General features: G+C 32.7%; 1 protein-coding gene across 1 annotated transcript in view; it reads right to left on the bottom strand.

Moving 5' to 3' along the window:
• Positions 1–4,576, bottom strand: part of LOC120625935 (netrin receptor UNC5B-like) — a 120,929-nt gene extending 116,353 nt beyond the window's left edge. The window contains exon 1 of the mRNA XM_039893207.1: positions 4,360–4,576. The gene's annotated coding sequence lies outside the window, so the exon portion shown is untranslated. The remainder of the gene's footprint in view (positions 1–4,359) is intronic.
• Positions 4,577–13,014: the final 8,438 nt, after the last annotated feature.

The following is a 13,014-nucleotide window of genomic DNA, read 5'->3' as shown; positions in this document are numbered from 1 at the left end:
GCTAGTCATCACTCTACTGACAAAGACGTGCCGCTAAGCGATTTAGTGTTCCGATGCGCGTGGAAACTGATTAGGGGTATGACTGCCCTACTCCCTAACAGGTTAGCCTCTACCTTCTTAGACTGCGTCTGACTTACCACCAGGTGAGATTGCAGCCGAGGACTAACTTGTAGTTGAATAAAAACATGAAAAAAATAAAAACCAATTATCTTTGGATTTCTAAGAAATGCATAGAAATGAATGAAACTGTGTAAAATACAATGTGACTTAATAAAATGTTTGTTCACGTTGTATTAGGATTTTGCTATAAGCTTACATATTATGTAAATCGCTACCAAAAAAAACCTTTTGTTGGCAATAATGAGCATTGAATGACAATTTGAATCTCTCACGTATCTCTACTCGTACAGGCGCCTTATTAGAGATTTTTTTCTCTCCTATCAGCTCCCATCACCACGTGACTAAGCATCATAATGCGGGTACCGCATTAACCTATTTTTTGAAACGCATAATGGGTGCGTTTTATCTGATATGAGGAGCTCCCATCAAACGGCGGTCTCGTAAGTCGTAAAAAGAAAAGGTGGAGTTAAGATTAGGTAAGCTTTTTGGAGATTTCTTTTTCTGTTTAGTCATCATACATATCTGGAAGTTTTAAGTTTTTTTTAAGTTTACGAATGTAGTTATCATCATCATCTCACTCCTATGTACATATTTTGCATTTTATGTACGCATAAAAATTTCTATCTATGTGCCTATTTGAATAAAGACATATTTGACTTTGACTGTAGTAAATTTGTAGGTCTAATTTTATCATGTTTCCTGATTCTTCACCCGCGTTTGTTTTGATTAATTAAGAATCCAAAACTCCATTCCAAAAAAACAGACAAAACTTGCGCACTTCTTAATACCACAAATTTTACGCTAAAAACAGCTGTGGATTAGTTTTCTGATTTCCAATTGCATAGCGATTTCCGTTTCAGCTAAAATTCCCCTAAATAACCAACACGCGTAAAGTTCGTTCTTTCGAATAACTCGCTTTAAAAGCGGCCGCTAGCTAATGCTAAAAGTCGGGCGTCGCGTCGGCCTCTTCAAAGTCACGCCTCTTCACACGGCACGCATCGCGATTTGGAGTATTCAGATGACCAATACCTATTATTTGGATTTTCCTAATTATTGAGAGTAGGTAATGTAAATGGTGCTAAACTGTTAAATAATTTATTAATTTTCCAAAGAGGCTTGTGTACTACGTATGGTTTTAACGGATAAATAATATTTTAGTTATCGATGTAACCAGTACGAAGCAGGTACTTACACAATAAACTCTCAGGATTCAAAAGGACTTGTAAACGAAAAACACCTAAGTTCAGATAATTTATATAACTAAAATTAAAATACTTATTTCTCATTTCTATAGGCTTTTACACTGAAAATAAACAACATAATTATTATTTAGTATCGATCGATAACTTTGTGACCGAATTTCTTATCGCTGACATAAGTCTATAAATCTTTATTTATCAAGAAATGCTTCTGCGTCAGTTCTTATTATTAAACCATTAAACTTATATTAAATATCAAGAAGCAGTTTGTAGAAATTTATATAACTAATATGGACCGTATTTTCGTAAGTAGTATGGAACTACTGCGAAAGGCAAAGTACGAAAACTGGGATGGTGGAATAAAGTAACTTAGGGTTAGATAATGCAATAAAGTATTTTTACTCCACATAAATTACAAATTGAAGACATACAGAAATATTGCTATCCAAGCTATTTTTATCAACATAGCGTAGGTATTTTTACTTGAACTATGTCAGACTTTACTAAGAATTAAAACAAGACAGATTTATGTCGGACTACATACAATGATAACAAAGCTGCAGAGATTTAAAAAAAAATAAGATTGTTGTTTAAATGTCTCTCAATAAGTTTATTTGCAACAAACTAGTCTTATGTTTTTTTTCAACTTAGAGTTATAATTTCACTGCAATCTTATATATCAATCAATTAATGCTCATTAACTAATGTATAAATATTATTAACTTATAAGAAAATAATATGTTCGTGGGTTTTCTATACTTAATAAAGAGGAAAGAATTTTTTATTTTTTTCTTTGTTAGCCTATTGAGTAATAGGCTCCGAAAGTGCTGGATTGCTTTAAATCATTTCTTCTAAAAGAAAGCTAAACTATCTCAACAAAACCATAGCCTGTACTTTAAATTCAAAAAAGTCGGAGATCCATAATAAAATTGCAATAACAATTTTTAACATAGCAATTTTTTCCCTATAAAATTTATAACTCGGTGTGCACTGAGAAAACTATTGATGTCACATAAAAAATATGTGATACATAATTAAAGTACCTACTTATCATAGTGAAACCGCACTAGAAGATCAAGTGTTCGAAAATTTTTATTCAATCGCATCTAAAAACAAAAGTGCGTTACATTATTATCGCAGTATTGATTCTTATTCAAATAAATAGTTTTATCATCAACGGTACTTATATAGCAGTAAAATACATTTTTTATTTTTATTCCAATTGGATTTTTATTTTAATTCAAATTATCGCGAGTTTTGAAAATGTAAGGACTACTACAAAACAAAACATTTCGTTTTAGAATCACGCGTAATAGAAAAAGTTATTTTTAAAAACTACACCCGATATTTTTTTTTAGAATACACAATCTTAAATACGCTTTAAAACAAAAGTAAACGCGGACGAGGTCCTGGGCAACAGCTATCTAGTAGCAAATATAGCTTAATGTTCATAGTAAAGATATCATGGAATTCCGCAAAGTAACGCTTGCTAATATCCAATATTTGCAATACATTTAGTTATTTTAATACCCCGGGTCAACGTAAAATCTTTAAATCATAACGATAAATCTAACAAAAACTATTACTTTCGTGAGCAAAAACTCTACCTCAGGTGGCTATTATTATTCATATGCAAAAAAATTTGCTATTGTTATTGTTATTCAAATTAACGATCCCTCATAAATATTAATAGCTTATAATTGGAGTGTAAATTAAAACTTCTTGGTTGGTAGATGCGTACTGTCTGTATGTTACTTTATAACTCTTTATGATTGATGGGTTACTTTTTAAACCCTAAATGAGACTTATTCTCAGAAAGGTTCTATTTCTGGTAGCCATTTCGTTTTTTTTTGCGATGTTACTTTATAAAACTCAGTAAAATGTAAATCAGACCAAAATCTTATTTTTAAAAGGTTCTACCAACCTTTTGATATCAATTACATTCTGTGAAGATTTTAAAAAACCATCTTCCAACTAACATAACTTCTGAAGGAATACGTAATTCATTTTAAATTGAATGATAAAACTAGCTTACACGGAATTTTAGGAAAATTTCCCTTTACTTATTCAAGCTCTATGCTGGAATGGCGGTTGGAAGTTTGAATCTGAGATCTATAGTAACAATACTTAAGTTCGAGCCTAGAATATTTAATTGAACGGCATAGGTCGACAGACAATGGGATCATATACTTAACTATATTTTACCTCGGGACGATTAAACACCTTATTAGTCCCGCGGGAAAACAGTTATTGTAAACAATAAAAGTTGCAGACAACTGCTATTAAATTAAAAGTCAAATTGAATTTGTAACAGAAAATAGGCCTTTTATTAACACTTTTAATGAGTTGATTCCGAAATATAATTCTCCATTTTAGTAACGTGATAAAAATTACGTACCTATCATCTAACTTAAAAGTAAATCCCGCAATTATGTTGGCAATCACATTCCAGTTTGAAGAGAAACGCACAACAAACTGTGCCAAGTAGGTATTCTTTCATCTGGATAGTCAAATAATAGCTGAACAAAAGTTTTCAGAAAGTTACTGAAAAACAATTAAGCCAAATTAACGTACGCGCGTTGAATAAAAGAAAATAAACAAACGATTTAATGGGACAATAAAGTAAGTTACTACATAAGAAAGGTGCTACTAATCGTTAATAACCGTTGCAACTCACTAAAGGCTCAATCAAAGAACCCTTTATTATACTTATTAAAGAAACAACGAAATTAGAAAATAATAAAATTCTTTTAAAACGATAAATAGATGGTAATTTTTCGAAACCATTAATATTAAACAACTTTTTTTGAAAAAATATCAAACGTTTATTTTAAATGGTATGCCATCTTTTAAGGCACTTTTAAAACACCAAAGTATGCTTGTAGAGAGCCCTATGGTTCTTATTGTATACAGCTTGTATAAACGTAGACGTATTAAATATGGATTACTATAAATAAAAAAAAACTTAAAAAAACCATAATACATCTAATGAAGTCAAATAATGTATATAAATAGATTGAAATAATATAATATAACTTACACCATAAATTCCAAAATCCAAATGGTAACAAACACTGATAAATTAGGTAGACACTAATTATTCACCGAATCCAATTTATTTAGTCAGGTAAATAGTACAAATTCACATCACACCGTAACTTAATCAGATTTCACTTCACGTATGCAAATGACACCAATGAAAACAGTTTCCACAAATACGCGAGTTCGAGAACGAGAGTTCCCGTAAAACCGACACGTCCGTCTCCCGCCGTGGACGCGATTCGACTGCCTTAACTGTTCCAAACAGAGGGGAATTGGGAATGGAGGGGGACGGGACAAGGGAGTCTCTTCAACTGAGGAGATAACTTTTGATCTTTTTGGTGCCAGCCCATAGAAGATTTTAATGACACACACACATCTGGAGAGACAGCAAAAAGTGCACGTCAGTTAAGTGTTAATGCATGTCAAGGGCTTACGAGAAACGACGTGTTAGAAGTAAGTGGAGCGAAGGTTGCGGGTGACATTTCTAAAAATAGCCCAAATGGAGACAAACTTAATAGTCTTGCGTTGAAGATCCACAATCCAAAAATTAGATTAGCTGTTAAACTGTAACAACTATAACAAAAACGCTAAGTTCGGATTGTAATTACTGAAGAGAGCTTTCATACAAGCTATGATCTAATTCTAAATTATCTAATCAGTCTATTAAACCACAATATTGTCTCTTTGCGTTCCAGTGCAACATCTACCACAAAATTAATTAAAACTCAAAAAATCATCCTGATTAGAGCATTTATATATTATACTGTGTTAATATTGTATTACCGTACTATATTTTAGTCAAGGTTTATCGACATTATGATCTTGATCAACTTTTAGAAGTTAAATATTAACTTCTCCTCTTTTCATTGAATTTTTTTTTTATATGGGATCCAACTCTAAGGTAAAGATTAAAATGAACTTGAATGTGCATTTTTACTTAAAACGTAGAAAATATACCTAACCCTCGGAGAAAGGAGCAAAGGGCCACTAAGAAAAAATATATATAGTTTTCTGAAATAGCCCAATCTCCATTGATTAGTCGTAAATCTGAGGATACTACAAAAACGTTTTAGCCGAGATTAAAATCTTTCCGGCTGGTATATTGGAGGGAAATAGGAGACGTAATATTGCGTCGTACATTCTCCCGTATTATTTTCACATCATCGCAGACGTCGGGGCAGATATTACGCAAGGCAGTTTTTGTCGCAACCCCGCACATGTCAGGGGTAGCACAAAGGGCTGAGGAGCGGAGCAGGTACAAAAGATCCCAAGACCCCGCTTCAAGTTACAACGGATTCATAGATTGATGACGAGAACATTGTGGAGTTTAGAATCCAAAAATTTACAACTGCATTGTGCGTTACGAGTAACAAAAGGGCACAAAAGAACGGATCGGCTTCTGTTATTAACGTATCGTTTATCGGTTCGATAATTCTCTCACTTTCAAGTAATACGAAATGCATTATACTTGAGGTTTCTTTGCAAATAATTCTGTAGTACAGATGTTTTGTGGGCGTACCGTTAAGTAGCTTACTAATAATAATTTTATTAGCACTTATATTACATGGAGGAAACTTTAATAACTTTGATAGATCACTTAAAGTGTAATGAAACAGTGACTCGTTTTTGTTACACAATCATGAATCAGAATTGAGACAGGAACAATTTTTCGTAAAATTATAAGCATGTAAGTTGCAATACTGAATATAATCCAGGCAGCAAGAAGCGAGAAGACAGAAGACGACAAAACAACATCAGTAGTGAATCTTGGCAAACGAAGTCGAAGGCATTTATAATTACTTTCTGAAATGAAACAAAAGTACTCAGATTAACCATATCTTTAATAGATAGATAGATTGCTTTTTATCAAAGAGTAATATTTTGGTTGTGCAAAGATCAATTTTACTTGGATGGTATCGTCGGTTGACGATTGTGTTATACTTGTTTAGACTTTAAAAGCTATTTACAAAAACGATAATAATCTTGTTTTGTATTCTTTTACGCAATTTTCCAAATATCGCATGAATCATACTGACATAATATAATCCGGTGAAATTATTGAATAGTTGCATAAAGTGGGGAAAATGAAACTTTTTAGCCTGCATGATAAATACAGGATACGAATTAAAACTGTGTCAGCTGATGCCTATCCCTTTTGGATACATTTAAAATGTATATTTGTACATCATAATTTTCACCGATGGACTTTCGCTTCTGGATATAGGTACTACAAGTTAACCCTTGACTGCAATCTCACCTGGTGGTATGTGATGATGCAGTCTGAGATGGTAGCGGGCTAACCTGTTAGGGAATATGGTAGTTATACCCCTAATAGGTTTCTACGCGTTAAACACTAAATCGCTTAGCGGCACGTCTTTATGGGTAGGGTGCTAACTATCCACGGCCCAAGTCTCAGGCCAGAAAAAGGAAATTCAGAACCCCTGCTGAGCGTGGAACCCGGGATCTCCTTTTTAAATTCACAGTATATAATACTAATAATACAAAATATAATATAAATAACAACATAAGTTATATGGTATTATCAACGACGACATTCAATACTAACCTTGGACTATTGATCTACATATTCATCCAAGAATTAATCAGTGGTTAGCCACAAACCTCGCGTAGGAAGAAAAAAAGTTTTATCTCTTGATTTTAATCATAGTGTTTTAATCTATTATGAATTACAAAAGTACAAAGTACAAATAATTTGCTTTGGTCCAAGTCGGAAACTGATGTACGAATTTATCGGGTAAATTTACCCTCCCTTCTTGCATCGGAAAGGACGTTAAACCAAAGATTCCGGTCATTATAGATGATGTACTGGCGTAAGGAATATGCAAAGTCACTGAAGTAACCTCAGAAATATGAATATTGTATGAACTAATCCAGTATTAGGTACTAAATAAATCATCTAAGTCATGGTTGACTTTCGGACGAGGCAGTAAAAGCCAGGACTTTAACCTTCCTCGACACAAGAAACTTTCTTAGGAGACTGTATTACTTTTAAACACATTTAACTGGCAACTGACATATTTAACTGGCAGGTGTTTGAAAAAGCCACTCTTTCCAATAAAAACCATTATTATATGCCACCTTTTGTATTTTAAAAGAATTAAATAACTTAAGTTATGCTACTGAGCGTATAGTACTAGAATAATGTAAAAACTCGCTTAACCTTTAATAGCAAATGCCATTACATATTATAATTGATAGACAAGCCAGTACAAAGGAGATTTTACAAATTAATATATAGGTACAAATTGAGGCTTATTTTTTGTTATCACTGTCTCCGTTAGTTAATACTTAGCTTGAAGTAAAAGCAATACATACCAACTTAACCACACATTAACTAACAATGACGAAACTGAAAACAAAAAAAAGAAACATGATGAGATGTCTATTCAAATATTTGTAAAAAACACAAAACCAACGAAGCTTCTGTAAATCAACACAATATAACAATACTTGTATCTAGATGTGCGCGACCGCAAAAATCTGTATTCAGCGCTCGTGTTGATAAGTCATCAAACAGTACAGTAGTGTGTGCTTTGAAATAAAAGCTCCACAGCAAGTCACGGAAGGTAATGAGTAATGATATAAACCCAAAGATACAGAGCTCCTAGAAATGCGAGTTACATCTCTAAAAGTTTGTTATTTTTTGTACTCCAATAATGAAATTAATTAAAAATAATATAATAGTGTGATAATAGATAACAATAAACATAAAACCCGATTGAGTTCTTTTTTTTTGGGATTCCTCTTAAACTAAGACGAGTTTGTTTTAATCTAATTCTACATTATAATTTTGTGCAATAAATAATGATCGATCTAAAAAAGCCAATAACAGCGGCTGTTATTGCCTTGTTAATCCAAAGTTTGTTTTGAAAAAAATAATGTTCGAATATAACTTCCAAGGCTAATAATTTTAAATACACTGTGAATTTTTGACACTTTAAGATAAAAAATGTTGGAAGCTTGTTAATGAATAGTATTGTACCCTTTTCCCAAATCTTTTTTTCTTGCGGTTTTTACTGTTTTCACATGTCTTATTCAGATTGTTCTTCACAGGTTTTGTATATCAGTGGTAATGAGTAATGGACTCTAGTTCATTACTCAACGCCCCGGAGTTTAGCCGTCATCTGTCATCGGCGTCTCTCACCGCGTCGTCTATAATGGCTCTATGTTCCTCCAATGTTCCTTCACTTATCTCGTTCAGACGCTCGAGTGTGAAACGCGAGGATATTAATTAAACTCTGTATCTGTGGCAGATAGGACACAGCAATAGATCACAGAGTTGGGATAGCCTGGTGGTTGGGTTTTCGGTCTACCTTTTAGGGGGACCGAGTACGATGGTATACGATTCTCAAACGTGGTCGCTTACGGTGTGGCCTCATAAGAAGGCTTAGAGTCACACAGCGGGCTATAGAGAGAGCTATGGGAGTATCTCCACAAGAATTTACCGACATAGCTCTACGGATTTTGAAACTATCTACAAAAGAACTATGTCCAGCAGTGGACGTCGGTAGAAAGGAGGATGATGGTGATGAGTTTGATTAAGGCAATTAAATATTACTTTCTTAAATTCAAATTAAAATTCAAAATTCAAAATTCATTTATTTCAAGGTGGCCTAATATAAGCACTTTTGAAACGTCAAGTCTGTCTGTTTGTAGTGACTCTACCACCGGTTCGGAAGGCAGATTCTACCGAGAAGAAGCCGGCAAGAAACTCAGCAGTTGCTATTTTCCAACATCAAAAATTTACATTTTACATTTTACATTTTAAACGATAGAGAACATCTGAGTCCTATCCATCATTTTCTTAAAGGCTTGTAATGTTTAATAATTCACACTTGGCCAGCATGGACTCCGGCCTGAGAGAAGACCCTATAGTGATCCGGTAACTGGGATGACTATGATGATATGTCATTAGCTACTAAGCTAAAAGTGGCCATTGGTTACTATTTTTTTTTTTTTAAGATATCTGCTAGAAAGTGATCACATCTAGGAGTTGAGTATGACTTATCTGGTGTCAAGAATTGTAGCTTTTACTTTAAAAGAGTCTATATCATTGACTACCAAATCTTACTGCTATACTGGTCTAAGGCAGTTATTTTTGACCTTGACATACGCAATGTATTGTGTTTATGCTAACCACATGTCAATACATTATATATTGACTGCTTGGCAGTTTGAATTACTACATTATTAGGTTACACTGGAGAAAAAGTCGACTAAAATTATAAATCAGTCAATAAAATGACAAAGATATTAGTAACAAAAAAAATATGCAAAAATACTATAAGGACAAATAGGTTAATGACTTCAATAAATTTTTTTCTATAATTACGTTCTTCAATATATGGAAATAATTATTAAAACAAAATCAAATATCCATTAGGTATTAAACATTTATGATATCTCACTCTTTCGTCATAGATAATGTAATAACATAATAATATAGTTTAGATGAAAATCGATAATAAAATGAAATTAAAGTTATACAATAATTTATTAAAAATATTATACAAACCCGCTCTACCTTTGCACTAAATATCTTTGTTGAAACATTAAAATTTAGATAACGGTGAAGTCGGTCCGTCTTGTGACTTGTTTGTTTGGAGCGTCTGTTTAAACCGCAATAGTATGAATATTCACGTCTATGTAAGAATTTGTACTTTGTTAAGTTCTAGCCTTGCATCAGGAGTTTAGTACTTGGTGTTTGGACATCCTAACGCTAAGTACATTTACATAGTTACGTTCGAGTAAATATCTGTATTTAGCCTACCTTCTTTATTTTGTTTGCTTAGAACTTGGAATATTGTTTCTGTTAGTGGTATGTACGAGTAGATAGAATATTTCATCGTCATCATTGTCAGCCAATTGCCGGCAAACTACAGGGAACGAGTCACCTCTAAGAATAAGACGGGTGTAGATCGTATTCCACCAGATTGGCCAAGTAAGGATTGGTTGAATTTAGAACACTTAGGAAAACTTTGAGGCATACAGGTTTCCTCACAATGTTTACCATTACCGTTAAAGCTTGCGATATGACAGACATAATGAACATGAATGTTTTCCAGTGTCTTGGTGTTTATCTAAATATTATAAGAATTTATGATATGTTGACAAATTTTCGTTTCGCCAGATTTGCATTGTATTATATTCATAGAAAAAAATTCATCAGCTATCTTGGTACACTGTAACTTAGTCTAGATCTTCAGATCTCAAGAGTCAAGGTGTTTTGGATACTAAGATGACTAATGAATATGTTTACGAGTAATATACATAAATACATATTATATAAAGATAAACACACAGGCACTGAAAAACATTCATGTTCACGAACATTTTCCAGTTGTGGGAATCGAACCCACAATCTTGGCCTCAAAATGCAGGGTCGCTGCCCACTTCGTCGACAGACAAATGACGGAGTTCCAAGATAACAAATAAAAGAAAATAAATTAATAGAACCTAATTGAGAACCTTTTTTGAAGTCCATTAAAAATTAAAATTTTTAATTAAAATATTTATGTTTTATCTTTATTGTAAACAGAGAATTATTGTTGAAAAGTTTATATATAGTAACCTAACTCCTATGTCATGGAAAATGGTAAAAACATTTCTCCAAACATCTCGCTTCATATTATTAAGTTTGGATATCATGTCATTTTTTGCTACGCTTTCCTACTTTGGGATAACGCGTGATATAATATGAGCTTTAAATAAACGCTCGTCTCAAACGAGTTCCAAAAACTCAACTTTATTGGAAACAACTGAACCCTTTGACTCGTGTTTTTTGTAATCGCTGGGTGGTGTTTTTGGGTTCCTTTACCTAAAATGCCACTCCTTTATGTTTTTAAAGAATGTTCAAGCCAAAATATATATAAATATAATGTATTTTGCCATAGTGTTCATATTATGTAGTAGATAAAAAGTTTTTTTAGGAAAAGATTGATTTCTTTATTTTGACACGATACCCAATTATCAAATGAGTGTCGCTAGCATATCTTGATACACTTTTTTTGCTAAAAAATTATTTAAGGAAAAAAAGAAATTTTAAAACTATAACAGCTCAGGCACTCCCATAATTTACAATCGCTTGGTTACATCTAATTGAAGTCTTATATATTTTAGAAACGCATCAAACCTAGATCTAGATTTGCATGTCTAGTTAAAATAATATATACCTGCCCCAACAAAAACATCAACTTATCCAATGACATTCGTATTCTTATCTGAAATCCGAGTAATAAAAATAATAATATCTACATACTTAATAATTTTATGAACTGAATGCCAAACAAAAATATATAAATACACACACACACACACACACACACACACACACACACACTCAAGCACTTGCATCGTGGGTTAAATATAGCGGTTTAGTAATCTAAAACAGTGATAAAGCAGGTAAAACACATTTGCCCCTATATATCGATCGCCGATCAATAGTTTGTATTCAGTGAGGGCTGTTTTTATACGGAATTCTCCTTCTCTAGGGCTGACTCATCTTTGCCATGTTTTTCGTTTAACTGCATTACATTTGAATTTTACAGCCGGTTATGTCAACTGCTTGCCATATGCGTACACCCGTTGAGTCGCGAGAGATCGCAATCATTTTTGGCCTGGAGGAATTTATCACCTTTTCAATACTTCATTTCAGCGCCGACACTGATAGGGGGATTTCGTGTATTAAGTTTTTGGTAATCCTCAACGCAATTTTGTTCTTGAGGGTGATTACATTAAGGATCGGACAAAGCGTTTAACGTCAATTGCCTGATCAATTATATATAATAGGTATAAATTGGTACTATTAATGTAGTACATATTTTATACGTATCATTAACAGTTTTATACACATAATGTATTTTGTAGGCAACATTTTATAGGCAATTTTTTAAAGATGAAAATAAATTAAAGCCTTAGTTTCTTCGTGGTAGTTTAGCTTTCTTTTGGCGAAGAAATGGTTAAAATCGTTTCTGTACTTTCGGAGCCTATTGGGTACAAATAAACAAAAAAAAATCCATACTCCTAACAACTTGACCCTTACTACCCATTAAGGACAGCATTTGGACCCACCTAACTTGCAGTCGAATAAAAAAAAAAACATCAAAATTCTCAAAAGCTCATAGTAATTTCAAGCTTGACTTCACTTTCTTTAACCACAAAACACTTAAAAAAGCTCGTCCGTCTGTCACCGAACCCCGATCAGATAAAACGATATCTTTAATTTTAATCGATATGTCATAATTAATTTAATCAATTAAAATTCTTGTTTCTTGTAATGGAATCTTGAATGGGCAGATACTAATATTTTTATTGCAATGTCAAGGCGATTTGTTATACAAATATGGTTGTATAATAACTTTGTTTTATCTTAAATCTTGATATTATCGATAAAAATATTATTATGATTTTATGTTATGAATATTATCCCCAATTAATACAAATATATAGAAAGACCCGTAGGTACCTACTATTAAAGGATAATTTTTGAAATTCCAGTTTTTAAATATACCAAGCTAAATTTCATAAGAATGTATTAAAAAAATTGAATTGCATGCTTCACTTATCAAGCGGTTAAATTTTAATTTTAATTTTTTTCAGCTCCCTGAAACTTGACTGATTTATTGTTACAAAT

The sequence above is a fragment of the Pararge aegeria genome, chromosome 8 (assembly GCF_905163445.1).
Source record: "Pararge aegeria chromosome 8, ilParAegt1.1, whole genome shotgun sequence".
Taxonomy (NCBI): domain Eukaryota; kingdom Metazoa; phylum Arthropoda; class Insecta; order Lepidoptera; family Nymphalidae; genus Pararge; species Pararge aegeria.
The sequence above is the reverse complement of the archived record's forward strand: the minus strand, read 5'-3'. Positions and strand labels throughout refer to the sequence as shown.